This window comes from Tympanuchus pallidicinctus, unplaced genomic scaffold (assembly GCF_026119805.1).
Source record: "Tympanuchus pallidicinctus isolate F22 unplaced genomic scaffold, pur_lepc_1.0 scaffold3, whole genome shotgun sequence".
NCBI lineage: Eukaryota > Metazoa > Chordata > Aves > Galliformes > Phasianidae > Tympanuchus > Tympanuchus pallidicinctus.
In genome coordinates, this window is record NW_026294747.1 from 58,503,730 (window position 1) to 58,529,952 (window position 26,223).

General features: G+C 48.4%; 1 long non-coding RNA gene across 2 annotated transcripts in view; it reads right to left on the minus strand.

Annotated features, from left to right (window-relative positions):
• The window catches only part of LOC128087274 (uncharacterized), a 74,740-nt gene that overhangs the window by 12,663 nt on the left and 35,854 nt on the right, over nt 1-26,223 (minus strand). Inside the window, exon 1 of one of the 2 annotated variants that reach the window (XR_008209745.1) lies at nt 1,580-1,771. The exons of the other annotated variant lie outside the window; for it this stretch is intronic. This is a non-coding gene — a long non-coding RNA (uncharacterized LOC128087274). Of the gene's footprint in view, nt 1-1,579; nt 1,772-26,223 lie in introns of those variants that run through there. 2 annotated transcript variants of the gene reach the window in all.

Here is a 26,223-nt window from a genome sequence, read left to right on the forward strand (position 1 = left end):
TCACTTGTAACAAAGGGATCTGGTCTGCTCCAAATGGTAATTATTGTGTGAGAGACTGATTTCATGCAGCACTGTGCTATTAGGCTCTCAGCTGGACACCTGTCCCTGCTCCTGTTAGAGCATCAGTGTTTAATTTCCTCCTAAATTTAGATGAAGGTTTAAACTGGGAGTAGAGAACTTGGAATTGCATACCAGGAAAGAGATCTTTAAGGACAAGAAACATCAGGTCACCAGCCACAGAGGTTTGCAGGGAGTTGAAGTGTTGCCTCAAAGTCTTAGAGAAAATGCCCTGGGGACAAATTACACCACTTCCTTCCCAGTGCTGGGCCTTTATTTTTGCACTACTCTGAGGCCCTTGAAGGCAGGTGCTGCAGGCTGCAGGCCACTGGTGAGCATCCACAGCACTGCAGGACTCTGCCACCAGCACAGCCATCGCGTGCCCACTGTCTGCGCCTGCCCCAGCAATGCCACTGTCCTCAGACAGGACCTGTGACACTATGGAGCGTGAGCACATTAGAAAACAGACCCAGCTCCAGGGTGAGGCAACCAAACTCTCAGGTTACCTTCAATACACGGCCAGTGCCTCGGTGATAAATGGATCTGCGAGGCTCTGACAGCACTGGTCAGTGTCTTCTACCAGAAGATGGATGTCTGGTTCAACCTCAAACAATAATTCACTGGTAGGCCCTCAATCCCAGATTTCATCAGCATATATAATTAAAGACGTCGCTTCATGAATTTTACAAACATGGCACAAAGTTGCTAATAGACTGTATAAATTCTATTAACACTCATTTAATCTCTTTGGGTTCTCTTCAAATGTGCATTTAAAATTCTAATCACTGTAAAAAGATATTAACAAAGCACACTGTTAATGAAATATGTGAGAGAGCTACTGAAATACAGAATCCTTAAGAAAGTGAGAAAAAAGGAAACATACTAAACTAAAATGGCATACAAACATAGCTGGTGAGTTACTTAGGACTGTGGAGAAGTCCGTGTGAGTTCTAGGATAGGATGAATTCAAAAGGCTCTTTTCTGTAAGAAATATCAGTTACTGGGGTTATTATGAGATTAAGCTTTAAATTCTTACCAGCTCTAAGCTTTGAGTTTTTGCTCCCTATCTTGCTCTGCAGCTCTCCCCACTCCAGCAGTCACTGCTTCAGCCCAGCCCATGCAGCCCCAGAACTTTGCAGCCCCATCCCTGCCTCCTGCTGCAGTGTCCCACCATGTGATCACAGGGGTTGGAAGGGACATCTAGAGACCACGTAGCCCAAACCCCAGCTTTTGTTACGAGCACAGCCTACTTTTTTTTTTTCAGCTCCTTATTGTGTTTATCATGATGAAACAAAAAGGAAGCTAGAAAAGCTGTTGTACTTGGTTGTTCTCAGTACTTCACCCAGCAGAGAACAGACTGCTTTTGTTTCTCCTTATCCAACAAGTGGGGACAAAAACTACAGACATTGCTCTGCCCACGAAGAAGCTAAATTCTTCTGAAAGGTTCTTGGCAGCACCAAGCAAAGCATTCACAGGTAGGCCAACAGCCATAAGCAGGAAGACAAAGAAGAGCTGCACTCACCCCGCTGGCGAAGGGGCTCTCAGGCTGCACAGAGCACCTCCTCAGAAAGCTGCCCAGGTCCAAGAGATTTTCCTTCCACTGGCTGGCTCTTATATGAGCCCATGGAGGCTCCTCTCTGGGTCCGGCCGTTCTGCTCAGCTGTGGAGCACAGCTGCAAACCACGTTCCTGCGCTCGCTGGGCAGCCACAGCCCTTCACAGGTGCTCCACTGCCAGTTCAAGCCCTGACCTGAAGGTTCCCCTCCTGCTTTGAAAATCAAATGCTGTTTAACTTGGTTCACCTCTAGGTACGAAGCAGAGGTTATGTCATTTGTGAAGTCCTTCAAGCACGCTCAACAAGTATTGCTAGGTTCACCTGAGGAACAAACCCATTGCAGAGCACACTCTGGGGAGCAGGTCTGCTCATGCCACAGCCCCCAGGTCCTCAAGTCAAGGGGAGCAACTGCAGAGAGGCTCCTTCCTGCCATAGGATGGTACAGTCATGTTCATGTCATCTCCAGTGGCCACCATAATTATCACCACAGATCTGTTTACCAGGTAGAAATAAGATTTATTTTCCCTTTTTCCTGGACACCATGGAACCACCATGGCACCACACTCTCTGCTGCCTTGGCCTGCGGATGGGTACTTCTACTTATACGGAGTGTCTGCAGGGATGCTCACATTCTATCACAACAAACTCATCCACCGCCAAGTCAGCGCTCAAAAGCAGCCAAGAAGCGATGCCAGCACTCAGCCTTCCCTCAGCTCCCCAGCCCCACTGACACCAGCTGCAGCTGTACTTGTCCCCACAGCCCTGCAGCCCTGTGATGTGGCTCACAGAGGCTGACAGCAGCATACGAGGGCTCCAAGGGCTTGGCCTTGCACAGCTTCTTGCTTACAGCAACCTTTGCTTTATTCCTTGCTAGTAGAGTACCATCAGTAAGGACTGACAAAGAAAAGGCAAATTTTCTTTCAAGAACAAGAATAAAGCTTATTTCCTTTTTCCTCCCTATTCTGCAATGTTTGCAGCTCTATTCAAGACAACACTACAAGTCATGTTGGGGCATAAACCAATTACAAAACCTCTGCTCGTTGAAGAAGTAAATGCTATCCCACGTACAGTGCACAGCTGTACTTCCCATAGAAGAGCTCGAAGCACAGTGCTGCTCTGCATGTGTGGAGCAGGTGCTCCTGAGCCAAACATCAGATTAACGCAATTAAAACAAGTACTTTTTCTGGTAAGAATGTGATTGCTGTCTAACCAGCCAGGGATCTGTTGAGCTGCTGCAATGGCCCCATGGGTGCTGGCCCAGTGGATGCACACAGCCATGGTCCATGCAGCACAACTCAGGACAAGACTGATCCCCAGAACAAAGGCACAACAGAGAGATCCCTGCAGCCCAGCATCCTGCAGCTGGTGGCACTGACTGTGGGCATGCAGGGCAAACACACAGCTGTATTTGTGCACGCTCACAGTCCCATAGGGAAATTTTAGGACTCAGCACTGGACAGTGTGGTGGAACACAATAACACAGAGAAGCTAAAGGCTCAGCAGGGGATGAGAAAGAGGAAGGACCTTCCACTGGCAAGGAGGGAGCTCAATGAAACAACCCTCTAACTGCCACTGAGTGAGGCTATAGCCCCATCTGGCCTCATTCTGTTAGGTTTCAGTTTGAAGCCGTTCAATGACCAGAAACCAAAGGAGGCTCAGGCACATTATGGAAATCCCTCCCAGGCTGGATAGGAAACCTATTGCCTCACTCCTGGAGACACCATAAATCAGCAAATACAAGGCTCTATTGCACTCCTTTTCATCATATCAGTCCTATATCCCTCTGTTCTTCATTTCTACTTCTCGAAATGCATCCGGCTCTCTCTGCTTCTTACTGGTGTTTGCGCTGCTGTTTCCAGTGCCTTGGGAGAAAAACAGCTCCAGGAGTAAATTCACTGAAAACATAAACTGCTCTGAAAATACTGGGAGAAAGAAGCAAGATATTGGGAAGAAGTTTGTCTGCTCACATCTCGATTCACGAGAGCGCTTTGGGAAAACACCCCTCCCCTCCCTGTGCCCTCTTCTTTTAAATGGTAGCAATTTTTTGAGTTTTAAAGATTAGGACCGGCCCAGTCCTTTGCTGGATGGGATCTGCAGGTGGCTTGGGAGCACATCCAGGGCGCAGGGCAGGACTGGGCATGGGATGAGCCGGCCCCCCCTGCCATCCCCAATGACTGTGCGGTGCATGAAGCTCGGCGCGGCAGCGGCAGGCGGCCATGAGTCACTGCCACAGCTCACTGCCCTCGGGGGCTTCTCCTACCAGCGCACGAAGGCTGCCACGATGGATTTCTGAGTTTGCATTCAACGTAAACTTGTTTCTGAACTGATCTTTGCTGCATTAACATTTTAATGCCAGAATGAGGCTCTGCTTGCAGGAATGCTCTGCCGTTCGTAAGGTAACGTGTCCGTGTTACGTAAGTGGTTAATGCACATCTTCAGTTTTCTGATTGAGGTCTGTTCTCCTCGAAGAAACGTGTGTGTGTTGTGGGAAACGTGCAGTGCAAAGGGGCACAGGAGGAGGAAAGCCCAGAGCCCAGTGGGAGGAGGGCTAACCTTTTGCTGGCTTGCTATTAGCATGGCAGAACAAACGATGCTACATAAGCACAAAACTGTCACATCTAATTCCAAAGCAATGAGCAAAACAGGAGAAGAGAAAGACCTGTCATGTGAAAAATTTCTTTTCCTTCCTACAGATAAATTGCATTCATCAGCACGTGTGGTACCAAGAGGTGGTGAGAATTATGCACCATGATTTGCATGACATCTACTTCTCAGACCGTGTAAATCCGTACCTTTGGGGCAATAAAACATACACAGGACAGGCTGGAGAAATACAGAACTGTGGTGCTCTCATAAATGCTGCAATGGCTCGAGCCCACTCAGCAGTGCTGCACTCCCACGGCAAGGAGCACAGCCCCACTGCTCTACGCAGCCACCCCAGCTGCAGCCATGCAAAGGGCCAGGGGTGCTCAGGAGGGCTCAGCTCTGCCCTTTGCTGCATGTGAGCACAGGCAGAAGTGCTGAAGCTCAAAGACACACTCTTCAGGCTCTGCCGTGAAGAAAACATCATCCAGGAATGTACTTCTCAATGAGGATCCACTACTTTGCTAATGAGTGAAAAGGAATATTTCTAAAGCTCACTTTTCAGACTGTGTAACAAAGCAATAATTGCACAGTAACACTTCTAGTAGACAGAAAATGGTCATTTCATGCACAATTTACAATATGCAGAAGTCAATACATATCATTAACATGAACTGAGCACAGAGGACGCATCTGTGTTATTAAACCTGACTGCATGAGAGATAGCTTAAGCCTCAGAGAAGTTGTGAAGAAGACGCTATGGAAACTGCCCTAATGCACACTCACAGGGACATTCCAGTTCCAGTGCTACACAGCTCCCTCACACTTCGTGTCGGTATTCGCATTCCCGGAATGGGATGTTCACGACAGCAGAGCTGTCACAAATGCGGTTTGTTTCTGGTTATTTCAGGTCGCATTTAAGGCTACGCTGCACCCTGCCCTCATTACAGCCCATCGCAGCTCCCGCAGGAGCGCTGCCGTGCGCAGCCGTTGCGGCACACGGGAACGCCTCCATGTCACGCCGGGCTGCGTGTGCGGACCGGCAGCCCCGGCTCCCAGCGCTGCTCTGCCGCGGCGGCTCAGCCTCAGCGCCCAGCCCGGAGCCCAGGGTAGGAGCGCGTGGAGCTCGGGGCGCTGCGATGCTGCTCGTCAGCCCTCGTTAGCCTGAGAAAAGAGCTGGTGCTGGCTTGGTTCTTCCGCTAAAGCCATGTGCATGCAAATGCTGAATGAGAGAAAAAAACATCAGTGCAAAAAAAGGTCTCGTTTTCCCCACTGCATTTGCCAGTATTGGAAGCGGGTTACGTGCATTGACTATAGCAGTGCCCAAGGGCAAATGGCAGCAGAGCAGGACACCCCCTGTCTGGTGTCCGGACCTGTGCTCAGGCTCTTCTGCTGCTTCTGGGCTGAAGGAAGGCGGAGCTGGATCACAACATCTCTACCTGTTGGAGAGGGTCCAGAGGAGAGCCACGAAATTATCCGAGGGCTGCAGCACCACCCCTACAAAGACAGGCTGAGGGAGCTGGGCTTGTTCAGCCTGGAGAAAAGAAGGCTGCAGGGTGACCTCATTGCAGCCTGCAGTACCTAAAGGGAGCCTGCAGACAGGAGGGGAATCAACTCTTGGAAAGGGGAGAGAACAGCAGGGCAGATTGAGGTTGGATGTCTGGGGGAAGTTGTGTGCTGTGAGAGTGGTGAGGTGCTGGAACAGCTGCCCAGAGAGGCTGTGATGCCGCGTCCATCCCTGGAGGTGTTGAAGGTCAGGTTGGATGGGGCCCTGGGCAGCCTGGGCTGCTGTGAAATGTGGAGGTTGGTGGCCCTGCATGGCACAGGGGGGTTGGAGCTTCGTGATCCTTGAGGTCCCTTCCAACCCGGGCCGTTCTGTGATTCTGTGATCTCTGTTGCAGAGTTTGGCTTGAGCATGGGGAGCAATGCCCAGGGCTGTCCCCAGAGCAGCCCCTCACCAAGCAGGGCCAGAGTCCACCTGAGCTGAGCGAAGCCATGTCCCCGCTCCCACTGCCTGGGGTTGGTTTGCCCACTGAGGACACCCAAGCCCTTTCAGAGCTGTGTTCAGGAGAGGGACCTTGTTTGACTCAGAAAATTGAGCAAACTGGGTCTGAAATTCACTGACTGTGAGCAGATACAGGAACCAGATGGTATCATTTCTGCTCTCCTGACAAATGCTGATGGCACTTTCGGGGCTGATCCTTGCTAAGCTAAGAGCAAACACCTCCAGGCACCCACAGGATGGCTGAGGGCAGGTGGGGGCTCCCAGTGGCACTGCCCCCAACCCCAGGTGCTGGGTGTGGGCACTGGCAGCGCTGTGCCTTGGGGGCTGCGTTGGGCACTGACTGCAAACCATGCCAGGATCCCGTCATAAAAGCTTAGCGACTATGAATTACTGAAACAATACAGCTTTTCCTGCTCAGAGACACAATTTATTAAGCAAATGTTGCCGGCTGATATTTTGCTGTATGTGCTATTGCAATCAGCCATATGGGAAGAAATCTGTAAATTATGTTATGGCAATTAAAACAAAGACATATATTTGTACAAAATCGTTGAATGAATGATACTACAGGAAGCAAACGTACTAACCAAACAACGGAACTTCATGAATATTTAATTCTTATAATTTATTTAAACAAGAAAAGATAGAGCATACGATAACCTTCACAACACCAATTAAGATGAAGCATTAGATCTCTTAACAAAGTTGTTTAGTTTTAAGAGATTCAGTAAATTATCTTGCTGTAATTAATTTCTTATCCAAATAACGAGGAGGAGAAGGAAGGGGCCCGAGCACTGACTCCCATGGCTTTCCCAGAGAGGTGAGCACACAGAGCAGGGCAGCAGGGCTGTGCCTGGCCTGGTGTCAGAGCAGCCATGCAGAGAAGCACGAAGCATGGAAGGGGCAACCCGCCCTTTGCAGACTGCACACTGCTGAAAGCTCAGTAACTTCTTGCATTTCAAAAGCATCAAGCCCACACCGCTATTGGTTTCACCCTACAAAGTCTCTGTCTTCGTCATTCACTACTTCTGATTCAGCAGCGTTTCGGTTACACAGCAGTACTGAGGCACTGCCACAGCCTATTGCTCAGTGCTGCTGTGCACGTTGAGCACAGGAGGCCTTGCTGGGCAGCAGGGCACGCAGGGTGGGCACAGGGCTGGGGAGGAACAGTGCTGCTGATTCAGACTCGCCTGATGGAAACAGCACTTGGAGATTTTTTTTGGTGTTTTGATCAATAGTTGTTAAAGCTGTTAACAGAAGAACAAATAGACCAAAACTGCAGCTCGAGCATTTTCATGTGACGTTTCTGTGAGTTCAAGGTCACGCTGCCTGGGTGTGCAGGCTCGGTCCATCAGGCAGCCCTTAACACGGGTCGATAATGTCAGGAGTGCAGCGCTGAGCCAAGCGCAGCCCCCAGCAACCACACCGTGGGTCAGAGCTGAGGGCTGCATCCAGCTGAAAGCACCCACGGTGCTGAGCTGTGTGGAATGAGTTACCAGGAAAGCAATGAGCTTGTTTTCCTCTGCAGACCTGGAGCCCTGCGCAGACCGCCCCAAGTCCTTACCGTGAGCATGGTGGGAGCAGCGTGTTGGTTCGTTGCAGGGCTGAGCTTAGCTTTCGCTTGGATGGCTTTTTTTGCACCAGTGGCAGAATTGAAACATTAGCAGAACAGAAGGAATTATAGGTCTGGAATACAGAGCACTTATGGTCACTTTTCAGGGCGAAAGAATGGATTTCAGAGCTTTCACGTTCATTGCAAGCTGAGAAATCGTTTCTGTTACAGGCTTTACCCAAGAAAGGCATTAGCTATAGCTAATGCATCCTCTGCTGTCGGCAGAATAACACCAGTTGGATATATGGACGCTGAAAAACAGCACATCATATTTGCAAGTAAGAAATGAAATCACACACTTTAACCCAGGCTGAGCTGCACAGAACAGGCTGCTGGCCAGCGGGCCCCATGCAGCTCCCTGCTCCAGTCAATATTTACATTCTGTATCTTATCTGAAAAAGTTGCGTGGTTTACATTTGAAAGTACTCATGTCTTGTTGTGTAAGCACACAAGTATATTTTAATTGAAAGATTATTCCTTTTGCCACAATGATAATTACCTAAATAAACCACTCCATTTCTGCCAAACTAAACCAGTTCATGCTTTGACTTTAGTGGCATTTATTTCAGCACTTATTGTTGAAGTTTACTGACCTAATAACTGAGACTGGTCGTGTCAGCAGCAGAAATGCCTATCACAGCCCTGCTGCCCTTTGTCTTCATTATCGCTCTTCAGTATATAAACAGAAACAGCTGTAGCTCCTCAGTATTAGTGAGTGCATTAAAAAAAATCCTTTTAATGCATAAAATAAAACCTGCAAAAAAAAAAAAAAAGCAAGTGTCAGGATATAAATCCCTCTATTTTAGCAAATGGACAGGCGAGAGTTCTCTGGAGCAGAAGCCCACGTAACTCTGAGTGCCTTCATTTACTGGCACTTGTGCTGATTGCAGTGGGCCTACATCACTTTCTATTAGAGAATGTAACCCTACACTAAGAAAAATCAGAAACTTATTTCATATTTTTAAGATCTGCCATCAATCCAGTGCATAGGGACACCGTCAGACTGGCAGCCTACAAAGCCCTGAGGCTGGCTGTGGTTTGAGGACCCTCAGCCACAGATGAGCTGCGGGATGCTGGGAGCAGCAGCAGCCACAACTTCACTCCCTGCCAAAGAGTAGAAAAGATGCTTAAAAATTCTCACAGCCTCACCTGAGCTTCTGGAAGGGAACAGTAATAGAAGCATGGGCTTCTTGTGGCTTCGGGGAGCCAGCTGGTGGGAGACCCTGAGGAAAGCTGCCTGAGTAAGCTGCTCCTGAGCAGGTGGAAGGGAGAAGGACCCAGCCTTAGGCAAAGCGGAGACACAAAGCGCTCGGCCCCAGGGTGAGATAGCTGTGCTCTGAAGAAAAACTTCGTCCCTGCTGTGCTGGTGACTGCAGCTGCTGTGGTGTCTGAGGTGGGAAACGCAGATCCTTGGGGCCTCCTGGCACTGGTTTGGGGAGCAGCTCAGTCCTCACCTCCCAGGTCTGTGTCTCTCCACGGGTAGCCTGCTCTGCAAACACCAGCACTGAGTGGGGCATCGGCAGCAGGGACGTGCTGCTTCTGCTGGGGTTTCCAGGCTCTGCTCTCCCTTGGTGCCGCTCTCTGGTTGCTGCCACGAGGCTGTAGGCAGCCCTTGGTGGTAGCAGGAAGGTACACTTCTCTCCCTATGCCTGTAACAGCCCCCCCTTTGCCTGCCTGATGGGGCAGCAGGATTGCTGTGAGTCCTCTAGAGCTCCCCTGCCAGCAGCTGTAGCTGCGTGCTTCAGCTGGAGACTGAAACTGGAGGAGCAGCTTCTTTTCTGCTATGGTAGGTGATTGCTCAGCCCAAAGCAGGAGCAATTAGTGTAATCCTGGGGCACCGGGAATTCCATGGAGCCTTTTAACAGTCCGCTGTGCTTCCACCACACAGCTTGTCAGGGTCTGCAAGTGCTGCAATTCTGATTCCAGGTTGTCTTTTGGAGAAAGCCTTTAAAGATACAGCCCTGGAAAAATAAGGGACTCATCCATCCCTAGAACATGGACATCTGAGAATGTTTCTGGGTAAATTAGGTTCAAGAGCCTTGGCTTTCCTAGAACACAGATTAAGTTTGCGCAGACACAGTACTGCTAGCAGACTTTCAGCTCTCTATTAGTCCAAAAGGGACACTGGGGTCGTAAACGTGTCCCAGTATTTCCCTGTGTTCTGGAGTATGCCAATGGTTTATCAGAGCAGCACATTACACGAGCCTTGGAGTGAGGCAGGCTGTGGTTGCTATGTGAGAAGTGGAGGTTGAGGACACTGTTTCCAGACTGACTCTAAATTAAAGAGGATTCTCAGCTATGAAGTGATCCGCGGGTCATTTTGTGCATCAGCCTAGCTAAATACAGCATGCCAACACATGCATTCTTCTTTTTCTTCTGTTACTGGGCTTTTCCTCTTGTCATCAGTCAGAAATTTCACTTCTGATGACTTCTACGTTCCCCTTCTTGGGTACGGAAGATACAGCTTGTGTCATTTGAGGCAGAAGCACTCCCAGAGAATGCTTAATTCAATCCCATCCAGCAGCATCTTTACTAAATGTTCTATGGTAATGACTTTATGCTTAGTTAGATGCACTGATACGTAAAAAAGGAGAGAAGTAGGGGGGAAAAGAGCGTGGAATGCCTAATGCTGCGGTTCAGTATCGTAATTGGCTGAGGTACCATAAATCTTCTCATATCTGCATTTTTAAACAAAAAGATATTGTTCTTTCAAGCAGTAAATCAAGCTTGTTAGCCCTAAGATTAATAAAGTTTCCAGTAATGAGTTTTCCAAATGTTAAACTTGTTATTCTATTCCTCTTGATTGAAACTAAAATTGTTTTTCAGGCACAAAGCTGTCAGCAGAAGATCACGACTGACACGGTGACTTCTAGTTAACAAGCATCCCTTCTCTGCGTGCCAGTTGACTTTCTTTGCATCAGGAGACTGCAAGGTGGAGAAAGATATGAGGCAGCTGATAATGATGCAGGGGACTCCTCCTCTAAAGCAGCAGCTCCTGTCTTAGGGCAGTTGTGAAGCAGTGGAACCTTGCTGCCTGTGTCTGGGACAGCTGTGAGCTCCAGGAACCAGAAGTAGGAAGGAGCTTGTTGTGTGGGTGCAGGCATATGCCAGGACAGCACTGCTGCTGCTGGGCCACCAGGGCTCTGGTGACCATTGGCTGGCAGGTGAGAATCCAAGAAACGTTTGTGTTCTTTATTGTTCAGAGCTGCTTTTGACAATCTTGCCATTTTGTCTGCTGGTGTCATTTGTTGTGGTGGGAAATACAGGAATATATTCATCAGCTCCACAAAGACCCCGCCTGTGCTGCAGCAGAGCTGATGGGAAGCCTGCAGAGGTTGGGTGTTGGTCCCACCGGGAGCCTCCACCAGCTGATGCCCTGAATTGGGGTTCTGGCCCTGAATTTTAGAGGAGGGTGGCAGGGGAACAAACCACCTTTTTTACCTGTATCATCTCTCAAACTGGTGTCAGAGAGCAGAAGTTCAACATTGCTTGAGAATGTTACTACCAGTATCCTTAGGAATGTGAAAATGCTGTGGAACTTTAATAGTGGCTAATGCGTTCTGACATGACAGCTGTAGTCCTGGAGGAAGCACAGAGGGATTTTGCCACGTCCACACAAGGAGAAGCAGCAGATAAGGAGCCGGAGCCACACCAGGCCTTGGTACCAGCCAAGTCCTGTGGGAGCGCAGCTGTCTGTTCTCCCTGGAAGTTCACCAAGGCTGTGAAGGGTTAACTGACCTCAGGCTTTTCCAGGAGGATTGCAGTGAAACAAGTTCAGAGACGTTCAGATTATGAGGTTAAAAGCAAAAGTGTGTAAACCCACCAGGAGATGAGGAAGAAAAGAGAGAAATAGGGCTTTCAGAAGAGACGCGTGTGCTGGGTTGTCCATACAAATAGCTGGAGTGATCATCAAACCAGCTGAGCAGAGGGAAAACTTCAGGTAAAACTCTGAAATGCACCAAAATGCACTCTATGTTATGGGGACTCTGAGCTCCCAAAAATTGTTCCCTGCATCCTTGGGGACTGGGTACCTCAGAAAGCAATTATCCGATGTGCAACCAAAGACCACAGTTGTGTAACAGCTGCTGTGACCTGAGGAAGCCGTGGGGAAGCGGGTGGGCAGTGCAGCCGGGAGCTGCAGCGTGAGCCTGCAGATGGGCATCTCCAGTTTGCTAAATCCAACAGCAGCTCTACTCGAACACGAGCTGTTTTATATCGTGTCACTGTCGTGGAGCTGCATAACTTCCCCAGCCACCGACAATAATAGGAATGTCTCTTTCCTCTCTCACCCATAGTTACGCATCCCCTACATGTTCCTCAGAGCAGCAGAAAATACTTCTGCTTTTTCAGCATTGTTATGTAGAAGTGTTATGGTAGAGCTGCACTTATTGCAGTGAGACTTTTTGTGGAATCCTGAATGATTCCGCCTTGTTCTTCGAAACTCCTTTGGCTGCAGATTCGGATTCTTTCAGTAACAGCCATCGATTATTTTATTTGGTGGTTCCCACGTGCAGCTCTGTATTCTGTCATACCAGAGTTCTCACTTTCTCAGTTGTTCTGTATCGCTTTTTCTGCTTCCTCAGACTTGGAGTTGGACGCCTTCCCTGATCAGCTCACTTCTTCCTGACAGGATTTCAGATTTAAGGCCTTTCTGGCATCAGTCACAAAGGAGCTCCATACTCTTCAATCCCTACCGTGATAAACACTGGCGGTGGTACAACAGATTGAAGCCTATCCTGTCCTTAGGATGAAGCCTAAGGAGGAAGGGGACAGCAAAATGTAAAGACTATTAAAATAGCCAAACTCTGAATCTTTTTCCTTGGTTTATTTAGAGAGCTGTACAGGATGGCAACAATCCAAAGCTTAATAGGGGATGTAGGCAGGCATCAGCACGTGAAGCATCAGTGGATTTCTTCAGAGCTTGTAAAACAATTCAGTCTCCTTCAGATTCCTCTTTCTGTGACAGTGCCCCCCTTCCAGACAGTTTCTCTCATTTTAGCTTTCAGTAGGGCCACAACCACTCTCTACTTCTGGAACTCTTGAACGAAACACAAATGGCCCACGTTGCTCACTGGACAGTTTGAGTAACTCCCAGTATGTATCTATGATAAATGCCAGTTTAAGTGTCCTCCTTTAAAATCCCTTCTAAACTGTATGACTCCTTGCTACAGACAACAGTGTTTCAGGTTTGCTGCAACCTTGCTATTTCTGCACAGCTAAAAGCAGAACATCACACTGGGATACAAAACATTATGGTAAAGTGAATGAGTAAGAATCATCTGTCAGCACCATGTATGCATCCTGGTGCTGAAAACTGGGTGTATTTTGGCAGCTTAAATGATCACAGATGAAGGAGTCAGAGCCTCTCTGGGCTCCTTGCTGCACAGCAAGGCAGCTCCAGCACACTGCTGTATCCTGCTAGCATTTTATCTGTGATTCACACAGGGTCTAATTTATTGCTGAAATCAAGGGAAAATTTTGCAGAGACTTAACAGAACATGGGGGAAAACCATTTAAACCTTTGGAAAAACGGGGGTAAGAAACAAATTCTAGCTAGCTACTGGATTTGGTGCATGCACATGTGCTTGTAGTGTTCATGTCAGGAAAAAATAAAGCACAGTTTTCTCCTGGCCCTTTAAGATACAGCCCCTCAGTTGCGTTCTTGAAGAACCCATCCTTGTTTTTTTCTTGTGTTGCCTGCAGACCACTTACCTCCCTCAGTTACCAGTATGCACGAGCTTCCATAAACCAATATGAATGTTGCTCAAGTGCAGTTGATGGGATAAATCAGACCTCCTTTTCCCCTGCACTATTCTGATTTGCTGCCCTGATGACTGTTCAGAAAGCCGTGTAAATACTTTAACACAAAATTACATGATGGAGTAGATATCTTGTCTTCTTATGAAATAGTCTTGAATCCTCATATTAAAACAGTGACAGCAAGTGTACCTAAGAGTAGTCAGAAGAGCAGACAACAATGCTTTTCTTCAGGGAACATGATGGTGAATTGCAGCAGTAGCTGCAGAGAGCACTCAGAACTCTTTGCCTGGGTGATGGGGGACCGATCTCTTTTTCTCTTTCAGCTATTTTGAAGAGCTGCAGCCAGCCTGATGTCCAAGGAATTGTTCTCCTGCAAGCAAGGTCCTTTCATCAGATACACGTGACATCAGATACACAGACAGCGTGCCCAGCTGCCCTCTGTGCATCTCCCTATGAGAAGCATCACGAGAGGTGTTAGTGGAGCCTTGCTTCATCTCTTCTGTGTCAGGGTTTACTTTGACTGCAGCCAATGCAAAAAGTCATAACAGATTTTCGGGGCAGGGCTTTTGGTTTCTCCTGCTAACATGAACTTGTTAGGCTTCAAGTGCCTTAGCCTTACTTAGGAGGAATCTGCTGTGGAAGAATCAGGTTCAAATGGAGCACAATGATTCAGACCTCACGAAGCTGTGCTCTGGGCATGGCCTGTCCTCAGATCTGTTGCCATGCTTTCTGCTCCCTGCCTGCAGCAGCAGAGCTGTTGGCTGTGGCTGGTTGCTGCATCGGCTCCATTTCCTGGCACTTTGCTGGGGCAGGCAGTGACCCGAGCTGGAGCTGCCTCTGCTGGGGAGATCCAGCTGCTTTCGGTGGGAGTCTCAGCCCCCAGCATCAAACAGGAAAATCTTCAAACTCAGCTTCCTTCTCTGGGGCATTTTTAGGTTGATTTTGAATACACTGGGCCTATCCTGCAGCTGAATTATTAAAAAAGTCTGAAAGTCAATCATCAGTGCTCAGATGTACCAAAACAACCTGCTCTTCTTATTAAACTGTGCTCTATTTTCCCAAAAGAATAAGAAATACAATATTGGAGAAGAGAGCTGATGAAAGAAAGGCTGCGTGGTGATCGCTGACAAAGGGCTCAATAAAGTGTGACCCCAGGAGGGATGGCCCTGCCTGCCCACCTGCAGTGCTTGGGGATGTGGGGATGCCCAGCTGACTCTGTGCCCTGCCAGGACAGCATCACCCAGCTCTGCCCACACTGCCCACTGCTCTTGGACACAGCTGCAGCACCCAACCCAGCCCCGCAGCCGGGGCAGAGCCCAGTGCCCCCGGCCCTGCGACGATGCTTCATCCATCTCCATCTTTCACACATGTACACATTTGATTTCATTAAGTATTATTACCGAAAGCCTGTTTTCCTTCATCATGAAATGTTTCCATCTGGAATGATTCTTTCTCTTCGTTTAATGCTTTTACCTTCATTTAACGTATCTTTGAAGAGTTTCAGCAAGTAGATAAACACCGCACTAATGTAAGTGATTTACCATATTAACTCAGCGTAACACGGGGAGAATTATTGACAGCTACTACATATTTATAATATAATGGGGTTGTCAGGTGCTGCACAACAAGTTATTACTGCTGTGGTGCATTTCACAGGAAGTAGAAAGCAGCTCAGGAGCAAATCAGATGTTTTCTGTGATGGTAAGATCTGGAATTGCCTTCATGCATTTATTCAGTCTCCATTCTTCTTGCTTCCTACCTCTTTATATTTTCATGAATTTTTCAAACAACAGCAACAAGAGAAACAGGTTTCCCTCTAAAAGCAACTACCCTGTTTACTTTCACATTTTTCTCTCTTTCCAAACATCCCATTTCTGGACAATTTCCCCATGAGATCCATATCGTGTCAGCCACCAGAACCAATTGCTTCACATGCCCCCGTCCTCTGATGTTATTTCACCTTCCTTCCACTGCTTGAATTTAATTTCAGCAAAGGCAGAACTGCTGCAGAGGCCATCGCAGGGTCTCAGTCACACACAAATAAAAGGAAAAAAAAGGGGGAAGAAAGGAGAAGCCCCGCATTGGCACAGCGGGGTGGCAATGCTGATGTCCTCCCTGAGGCTCTGTGCATGCACTCTGTGATGCTCGAGCACCAGCAGGAGCTGCCCCTGTGTCCCCACACCCCATCCCAGAGCCAGGGGCTCGGGGCATCCCTTAGGGCTCATGGCCATTGGGCTCCTGCAGTGGGAGCACCACCCCTCCCCACACCTGCAAATAAAGCTGCATTTACTGTTCTTGGCTTGTTTGTGAAGTATTTACACACTGCTGTGACAAACGCTATAGCTAAAGGGAATGAAAACCATTAAAGGCTCTTTTCCTAAAGGTAGGAAGTGCGCAGAAAGAAGCAACCCTGCTGGATTCAGCAAGGAAGAGAGAGGTGGAGCAGGAACACTGGCTTTATGCACTTCAGTTGTCCACCCCCATCTGAATGCTCCCTTGCCACTAAAGATGCTGCTTCTGTCTTGTCTGTGACAGTGCTTCTGTTTACCTGAGGATACCATCGTGCAAAGAGAGAATCAGAGGGCAGCAGCAGGGATGTCCACCACTCTGGATCCCAGGGATGCTGGCCAAGGGCAGCACCAGGCACTGCTGCCTCCTGCGGGCCAGGGTGACACCTGCAGTGCCTCTGCTATCCCCAGAAGGGATGTGAACATAACAGTGAGCAAAGAAGAACAAGCAAGTGTTACCAGCCAGTGCTGCTCAGGAGCACACAGCCTCTTCCTGTTACTCAGCCACAGCCTTTAGGGGATGCTGTCCATCATCACTGTATGTCACATTCATATGCTGCAGCCCTTGCAAGAAAGAGCAAATCAATATGGGAAAAAGAGGACAGGAAGGAACCATCTGTGCTGCAGATGAGCTACGGAGCAGCCCGCTCTGACCCTGCAGCCTTGGTGAGGTGGCAGGGGCAGCTCCCTGTGCAGGGCTGGAGTTGGGCTGCCAGAGTGCAACTCAGGCTGGATGCTGCCCCAGCAGAGTGAAGTGGGTGTGAGGCAGCCCAGTGCTGCCACGAGGGGGACAAAGAAGGGCTTCACCAACACAGCACTGCAGGAGCCTCTTCTAAGAGACACGTTGGCAAATGGGGCATGGTACATGTGTGCCTTTGGGGACACGTGTTTGCGTGTATCTTCAAGAGATCAATGTCTTCCTTAAAAATATTTTGTCTGTCGTTCTATTGACTCCAGAACTCGCCCTTCGCCCTCTTTACTGTTGTGACAGTATTTGCATCAAAAGGGATTAGTGAATCTCGTTTTATCCCCAGGAGTTCATACCAAGTCTAAGCCTGCATCGAGTTTGCAAGGACTCCCTTGTAACCGGGGGCAGAGAGGGAACTGAGGAGTGGTGTGGAAGGGGTTGGGATATGCAGAGCCCTGAAGCAGCTCAAACCGCCGCGTGAGTGTGGTGACAGCAGGTTTGAGAGCTACAGGTAAATGGTGGTTCTGGGATTTCTGGAGAATGACACAGTGCTGCATCTGTCAGGGAGTGCGAAGGCAGTAAGTCATCCCGACACTGCCTTCTGGAGATGGCAGCGGTAAGGAAACAAAAAAGCTGTTGTAAAAATGCCTCAAACAGTCTTTCCATCAGATCCTTTATCTTTCAAAAAGCACTCTAGGCTACTTCACACTGAAGTGAGCCGGAGTCACTGTGTGACTAAAAGCTGCAGAACTTAACACAGAGGCACAGCTTCTGAAAAGGAATTGAGCCCAGAGCTCCAGATGTACTGATAACCCGGGATACCTGGTTCTGCTGTTGGAGGCTGGGCGCTGGAGGGGGCGCACGGGTCGGCGGATGAGCACACTGCTGTGGGATGGGCTGTGCTGCTGGTTGAGGGAGAGCCGGGTCAGGTCCTTGAGGACAGCAGAGCACGGCCCCACGGTGCTGCTCTGAGCCACGGCAGGTGCAGCACACAGTGGGATGCAGGTGAGAGGCAGCAATGGGCTGCTGGGAGTGTTTGTGTTAACCTAAAGGTTTGCTGAGGTCTGGTTATGTCCCGCTACTCTTTGGTGCCGATGGAAAAGAAAGAGCTGTGCGTGCATCTTCACATTCTGCCCTTGCTGCTTCTGTTTTTTTGACTGCAGAATGGGGACACTACATTAAGAGTAAATGCCCTACAGAGCTTGGAGATGGCCAAGGAGTTCAAACAGATAAGCCAGACAGGAAAACTGAGGGCACGATCCATCAGCTATGCACTGAGAACCTCTGATTCTGATCTACCACAGACAGAAGTGAGCTTTCTTTCCACTCATAAACCAGTTTTTTTTTCTAAAACAGTCTATCTATGTGCACAACAAAGCCTGCCCTGTAATTCTGCCAGCATACGGGTTTTAACATAGCCTTTGGAAGTCATACAGGAATGAAATCTGTCACAGGGGTAATGTACTTCCATACACTCAGCAGAAGCTGTCAGCTTGACTGTTAATCTTTAAAGTGTTTCGGGTTTATTTTCTTTTTCCCAGAGAGAAAACAGTCTCAGCTGCAGTCAGCCCTCTCGTGGGTCTGTTCCCTCCCTGCAGGGATGTGACAGAGGGAAGTGGGGCCCTGGGTCACCTCACAGCCACGGGGTTTGCCCAGTGGGAGCCTCGCCAGCATGAGGGTTCCCTAGGAAGCAAAGGGCAGCTCAGTGCGGCTATTGGGGAGCAAAGGGGTGTTTCTGCAGCAGCACACCGGCTCAACTGGCAGCCAGGACGTTCAGGTGGCAGCCTCACTTCCCCCGCAGCAGCAGAGCAATCGGCTCCCACTGTCTGAGCCCCCGCACGGTGGTGGTGCACTTCAAGCAAGGAAGGCACTGCTCCTCCCTCCTGCTGGGTTTCTTTATCACCAAGGGTTTGTCATTGCTGTGGATAGGTGGCTGATGGCCAGTCTGCATCTTCTGTCCCTGGGGGGGGGGCTCTTGAAGCTCCTCTGACTGAAATGTCCTATTATCAGTGCCTGATGCAGATTCGCTCCTCAATTCACGTGAACTACCATGGAAAACCTGCAGCTCTCACAGCTCCCCTGACCTCGGCACCGACCCCAAGAGCAGCACCTGCTTGTGCCCAGCACTGCACAGCCCTGCCTGCTCTGCTCCTGCCCACACTGCTCAGGTCTCTGCCAGCTGCAGTTCAGGAGCTCACACCCACCAGCCAGCAGCACAGGAATTGTCCTCAGGAGCAGCATGGAATGAAATCAGCCCCTGTTGATCTACAGTTCTACAAATATCCAAGACACAAGAAATAATACTTCTTGCATCCCTAGGCTGCAGCTCCGGAAGATTTCAGCAAGTACAGATGTTGGGCACACAGTGTGGGACTGCCTCATGCCCAGCACCACACAGCCTGTCCTCAGGAACCCTCACGCAGCTGGAAAGGAGAAGACTCTTCCTCGCTTTTTGTGATCTTTACAACTTTTGGGGTTATTGTGCCATGATTTTTTCTTTTGATAGGCATTCTGGTAACTCATCCTTTTTTCTTTCAGCTTTCTTTTCCCAGCGTGGGGATCTGGCAGAGCAGTGGTGACTCCCAAGCCTGCCCTCATAGCCAGGATGCTGCAGTGCTATCAGGGATCAAAAAATGATGGAAAAATAATTAAAGGCAGAAATCCTTTTTATAAATCAGAGCCACTTAATTCATTGTTTATTGATGTGACTGTCACATGTATGTCTGTAGGAGTTCATTTGTCATTTGCAACGCTTAATGGAGACTTAGCACTTTAAAATCATGTTATCGCAAGTGTGCTGTTATGATGAGCTAATTAAGTGTATTGTAATAACACTGATAATGATGGACTTACTTTGTATTCATTTTTCAGACGCATATGTTCCGTATTTCTTTAAAAGTACTCCTTTTGTTCCTCACTGGATATCAGAAGTAAAATAAAAATAAAATAATGTCACCTGGGCCTTCCATCTGCCATAGGAGCTAAGCACGAGGTAGAGCAGCGCAAGCACCGTGCAGCAGGAAGCTCTGCTGTGCAGCAGTGCAGCGTGCTGTAGTAAAAGCCTTTCCCTCAATGGCAGTTACAAACACCACCAACACCGCGCTGCCTTGGGGAGGCTTTGCCCACAGGTTTCCATGAGAGGAGCTCTGCAGCCAAAAGCTCAGCTACGGCAGTGTGCAGCCACACGGTTTGCAGAGGGATGGAGGGTGCAGCCGGGGGTGGTGGAGCTGCAGAGGCTTTGTCACAGCAGCAGTATCTCGGGGTTTGAGGTGCGATGGCTGTGCTCCTGGGGAGCAGCAGATGGGGAGGAGTGCCCATATAGAACTATAGGGTCGTAGGATCGTTTGAGTGGGAAGGGCCATTAAAGGCCATCTGGTCCGACTTCCCCGCAGTGAACAGAGGCACCTACAGCTATGCCGTGTGTCCCTCTGGTTTCACAGAGCTCTGCAGCTGTGTTAGAAGGTCAGAAGCATCCCTGGTCCTCCCCCCAGCAGCAGCAGCAGCACGCTGTGCAGGGTGGGCAGAGGGGCTCAGCTCACCTGTGTGCCCTCTCCTGCAGCTGCTCCTGGGCACCGTTACCTTTATTTCAATCTCTCCTTTGAGCACTGAGATGGGGCAGCACTGCCTGGATGCAGGCACCAAACCTCAGCTCCAGGGCTGCATGGGGAAGGCAGGGGCTCAGGAAAGGACCCGCCAGGCTGCCAGCACCCACAGCCCACGCTGCTCCTGGTACCTCTGTGAAGAGTTGGCATCGTTCTGTGCAGGGGATGCAGCAGTGCCACGGCTCTGCAGCTCCTCCCACACGGCTCTGCAAAGTGCTGCTGCCTGGCGGGCTGCCTGTCCTCCTCCCTGAAAGTCACTGGGAATAACCTTCATGATCCCAAGAAATAATTTCTCTGTTAGGTACAGTCCATAAAAGAAAACGAAATTAATTCAAGTTCACTTCTGAGAGGACAAATGCATGTTTTGCATCTTGCCATACTACGTACATTTGCACTGAGGAGAGCACAGCAGCGCCCAAGGAACGTTTGTTCCTGCGGCCATCAGACAGAAGCAGCTGAGTCTTTGTGACTGCAGCTGAACTCCATGGCTCTTTTGGTGGAAACAACAACAAAACAGTAGAGAGGTTTTTCACAGAGACTTCTACAAGCAGTGGAGTCCTTTTCCCTTAAACTGGAAATAGTAAAGCATCAGGCAGTGAGGGGCATTTAGGTTTGAAATGATTAACAGTAACAGTGAATATATTTTAAAAGCTGCCTGCCATTAAAATATTGTTAATAATTACATTAATGTTTAAATTTTATTATCCTTATATAAAACACTTGGCTAATAATATTGAACATTTATTAATTGTATCTATCAAATGTTGTAGACGAAAATGGCCTCCATAAAATGAGGGGAATCGCAGAATCACAGAATGGTTTGAGTTGGAAGGGACCCTTCAAAGCCCTCTGGTCCAAAACCCCTGCAGTGCACAGGGACACCCACAGCTCCATCCGTGCTCACAGCCCATCCCCTGACCTTGGCTGTGTGCAGGGATGGGGCAGCACTGCCTCTGGGCAGCCTGTGCTGTGCTTCACTGCCCATATCGTAAACTTGTTTTCCCTTATATCTAGTCTAAATGTCTCCTCTCTTTTAGCTTGAAACCATTTCCCCTTGCCCTGTTACAACAGCCCCTGCCTTGCTTCCATCCTGCCATCTGCAGCTGCAGGCTGTGGCTCCTGTCGGTCCATTAATGCCGTCACATCGCTCTGAGCATTCAATGTGCCGAGTGTCATTACACACAGAGTGCATTAACAGATGGGTAAGGAAGAGGCCCGCTGCCCTCGCTGCTGTGCAGCTCCCCAGTGGCAGCAGCAGCAGTGAAGCAGCAAATAGCAGTGAGGAGGGCGCAGACACGGCAGCAGAGGGGGGCTGCACAGCGCAGCATGGTGCAGGGGGGTCTTTGCTGGACGTCCAGGGGGGGGCACGGCGATCAACCCTTTCTGAATACTGCACTGATTTCCAGTACGGTGTCAGGCACGGCTTAATGGGTACGAAGGGAAAAAGCAAAACTCTGAGACACAGCCTTTATGGTGATGCCAGAAGACACAAATGAAGCAGGTAATATATTCAAAGTAACATCCCAGAAGAAGTGAATACTAATAATTACAAAATTAATTCTTTCAATTAAAAATGAATACACTGCTGGAACACCTAATACAATGAACACCAGATAAAATTATTGTTCAGTCCAATTAAATCTCAACAAGATTTTCTGAGAATGTGATGGCATTTATTGAATTATCTCTGAACTTCTTATGCAAATCAGAGGTAGACCTGAATGGAGTATGCTAATTCTGAGCTGTATCTGCATGAGGCAGTTGTAATGCTCTTAGGAGGAGAAGAATACGTTGAACTTCCTCCAGGGTGGCTGTATGGAAGGAGCCCTGTGGTACTCAGAGGGGCAGCTGAGGCTGCTGCTTCTGTCCCACCAGCACCCAGCAGAATACAGGAGCCAGGAGTTGGACTCAGTGATCCTTGAGGGTCCCTTCCAACTCAGGATGTTCTGTGATTCAATGAAATTGAGCATCCCTTACCTACCTTCAGCTCTGACACATCTATAAATCACAAGTTAGATCACTCTGTGAGGCGTTTGAGCACCAAGCAGTTCATGACACAGGCTTCATTACAGACACAGTTAGTATGTTACCTCTCAGATATCACTTTATACTGTTTATTAAATGACCCAAATGCCTCTAACGAGAGAGACCAGCTGTGTTTCAGAACCAAAAAGTCACTGATACCTATGGCAAGTGTGTACCAGATACACATCTTTTCTTTCTTTCGCCTCCTTTGTTTTGGAAACCAGAGGTCACAAAACAGCTGCTTCTGAGGGGGCCCTGGGGGTTTACTTAGCAGCGTGAGTTACTCTTGGAGCTTTAAGTGCCATCATAGCTGAAATTTTTAAGTGTTACTGTTAAATATCAGACATTTAATAGATTTGAGTGCGGGACCAAACAGACATTAGATAGTCACAGCTGTTTTCTCTTAGAACTCACAAGCAGGTGTAAGCAGAAAATGGGGATACCTTCAGAAGGGGTCGTCACCTGATGGCTGCAGCTAAAAAGGACAGCAGTAAGCGTGGATATTCTTCAACTTCTAGATATAAAGAGGGAAATAGAGCAGAAGCCCTGCAGCTTACCTACTCAGACAATAACTCCTAGAACCCCCTGTGGCACTCAACATTTTAGATACGGAATTCAGGTTCAGCTGATCATACAGGCAAAGAAAACTAAACATCTGCAAAGACACTTGGAAGCTGGAGCTGGAAGATAGCTCTTTGGGAGCATGCCCTTTTGATGGACTGCATACCTGCAAGGTGCTCCGAGAGAATACTCCACCAATTGCAGACAGCAGATAAGACTGAAGGCTTTATTCAGCATCCCTGCCAGAGGGGACTCTGACCTAAACCTGATGGTGCTGCTCAGAATGTACAACAGGTGCACACAAAGTACAGATCCTCGTGCTGTAAGCTCATACAAGATCCAGTGTGCTTAGATAAAAGAGAAGCATCAGCCTCACAAAAAGCAGACAGTAAAAGATATATCCTCCAGTCTATTCTGAGGAACAGAACGTTGTGTGGGGGTGATGGTTGCCTGCAAGTTTTGGCTGGAACACCTGCAGTGAGCCAGCTTTTGGAGAGCCAGGGCAAAGTGGGGAGGCAGGGGGTAGTGATGATAGCAGAGCACGAATGGGAAGGAATCCTTCAGCCCACGAAAGACCCCACATCCCTCAAAGCAAACTGGGATGGGTGAAAAAGCCATAGAAAGGAAACGTCATCAGAAGCACAGTTCAGAAGCAGCGTTTACAGAAGTGATGCTGCAGCAGAGAGCTGCAATGGTGAACAGCAGAAGCCACCGAGGACATCCATTCTGCTTTGGGTTTCTTTTAGTCTCCAGATGTCAGCTATTTCCATTGGTATGTGCATAGCTGCAAGGAAAAGCCTCCAGGGAGCACATCCAAGGGATGCAGTGAGCCATCAAACCACGATGCAAGCCTCAGAGCCTCACAGGCAGCACCTGACATGGAGGATCACCCCATGCAGATCTGTAGGAGGACCAAGTGCAAAATGGACAGAAAACACGCAGTGAGAGAACATCAGCATAACGTGCACAGCTCTGGGCTCCACAGTGTGAACGTAACGCTTGGAGGCACCCAGAGCAGGCAGTGCAGGAGGTGGCAGCGCTGTGTGCCTGTGCTGTGGAGAGTGGGGGATACCAGGGCTGCCTTGCAGGTTCCTTGGGTGACCTCACTGCTCCTGCACCAAGGAATGCTGTACTTCCACGTGCGTTTTGCATTGATGCTTGCCAGGCATATATGTATATTTTTGAATTAGGCAAAGTTATTTGCTACACTTCCGTTATGAGATGGTTATTTGAACATTTCTTCAGCTTCGTGCCTCAAGCATTGACACTCTTGGTTGTAAACTGGAATGCCAATGAGTGAGTCAGCCTGCAAAGTGATGGCAAAGCACGCAAACAGTGCTTGCTGACCCCTCTCTGCAGTCCCCTGCTCTGTCTCCAGCTTTCTTTTGTTGCTTTGTTTTTTACCCCTTAGCCATGTGCATTTTGTTTGAGAAGATATTTAGCTTGCAGGGGTGAATTGGTTTCCATTTGTATTAAAAATAAGTCAGAATATGTTAGAAGAATGTGACATTTACTCCATTACTACATTACTAAAATAGCAGGCATTAGTTGGTTGAAGATGTTGTGATCACGACAGAGGAAGAGGCACACATTCTTTACATCTGACCTTGGTTTAATAAGCATCTCCTAGCACAGCACCCTCACTGGGGCTGCTGAAGCTGCAAGAGGAGCCATGCTGCAGGTACTGGATAGAAAGCACTTCACTTCAGCATCAGCACAGTATGAAATCAAACACCATCATCTCTATGGAAAAAAAAGGGGGGAATCATTCATCCCTTTTCTTTTGTATTTCCTTTTTTAACTTGCTGCATTTTTTCAATGACACCATCATTTATGGATCTCTTAAGAGTAGCTATGCTTATCACAGCTTGCACCTTTATAGAAACGTACCTTGCAAAGCCCTTATTCAGCTAATTGATATATTTATTGAAATTCCACTAAACATTCGTTATTTCACAGAACCACAGCATGGCCTGGGTTGCACAGGAGCACAGCGCTCATCCAGTTCCAACCCCCTGCTGTGTGCAGGTCGCCAATCAGCAGCCCAGGCTGCCCAGAGCCACATCCAGCCTGGCCTTGAATGCCTGCAGGGATGGGGCATCCACAGCCTCCTTGGGCAACCTGTGCCAGTGCCTCACCACCCTCTGGCTGAAAAACTTCCTCCTCATATCCAACCCAAACCTCCCCTGTCTCACTTTAAATCCATTCCCCTTGTCCTGTCACCATCCACCCTCACACACAGCTGTTCCCTTCTGTTTATAAGCTCCCTTCAGGCACTGGAAGGCCACCATGAGGTCTCCCCAGAGCCTTCTCTTCTGCAAAACCATTTAACCACGTTGATCTGGAATCTAAATGAACTGCACACATAAGCATAGCGAAAATGCTGAGTTTAATGTGTTAAATGGAGACGAGTCTGATTAAGATTTGTTTTCTATTGTGTTTTCTCATCTCTTTGTAAGGTGTTACTGGAAATTCCACTTTCTTTATCTTGGTGAATGAAAGAGAAGGCAAAGTCATTTATTCTTAACATTTATGAACGAAGACTTGTACTGGTGCTCCCCATTTCGTAAGAGCATTTTTAGTCGTGAGATCCTACGGGTGCTGCAGGGCTGCGGAGGGGCAGTGAGGTTTGTTAAGGATCTCCTGGCCATGATTGGATCCCTGGGGCGTCATGAAATTCACAACCGTGGTGATGATTTGCAGAAATAATCATCTTGGCAATTCTTTTATACCTTTTGTGAGCTTTCAGAGATGTTGAAAATGATGCAGTTTGTCAGCACTGCACACAAATGTTTCAGGTATTCCACAGTGAACAAGTTAACTTACTGAGAAATCATAAGAAATAGCACAAGCTCAAATTTAATAGCTAACTAAGGGGACTTACGTGTTTCCTTTTCTGAGAACCTGTTCAAACTTCAGTAACAGTGTGAAAACCTGGTCTGAAAACCCCTCCCAATGAGGTTCTGCTCTCATCCCCTTGCAGTCACATCTATGGGAGGGATGGAAGCAAAAACGTTCAGGTGAAAATTATTGTCTTTCAATTCCTGCGAAGTTCATTGTGAGTTTTGGCTTCGGCAGGTGATGGTGCTCAATTTACTTAATCCATCTTGCCAGCTATTAATTAATCTGTCCTGGAGAAGTCTAATGATATCCCCATATTAACAGCAATAGCACTTGATTTTCACAGCTGCATACAATGAAAACCTGAAGGAGAATTAGAGCATACATTGTCCATGGGAAATAGGAAAATCTCCCAGTGAAAGCCATAGGAAAATCTATACAAATGTTCAGAGAAAGATGTGAGACAGTACAATATTTAAACCAGGTAATAGTCATTGTAACAGTAAGCTTAATGATTCATTAAACACAGCTGAGCAGAACGGCAAGTATTTCAGTTTGCACTGGGAGTGGGAAGTTCTGGAGGAGGAGGGGAGGCGACCCACCTGGACCTGGCAGGAGGGTGATGGAGCCTCAGCAGAGCTGATGGG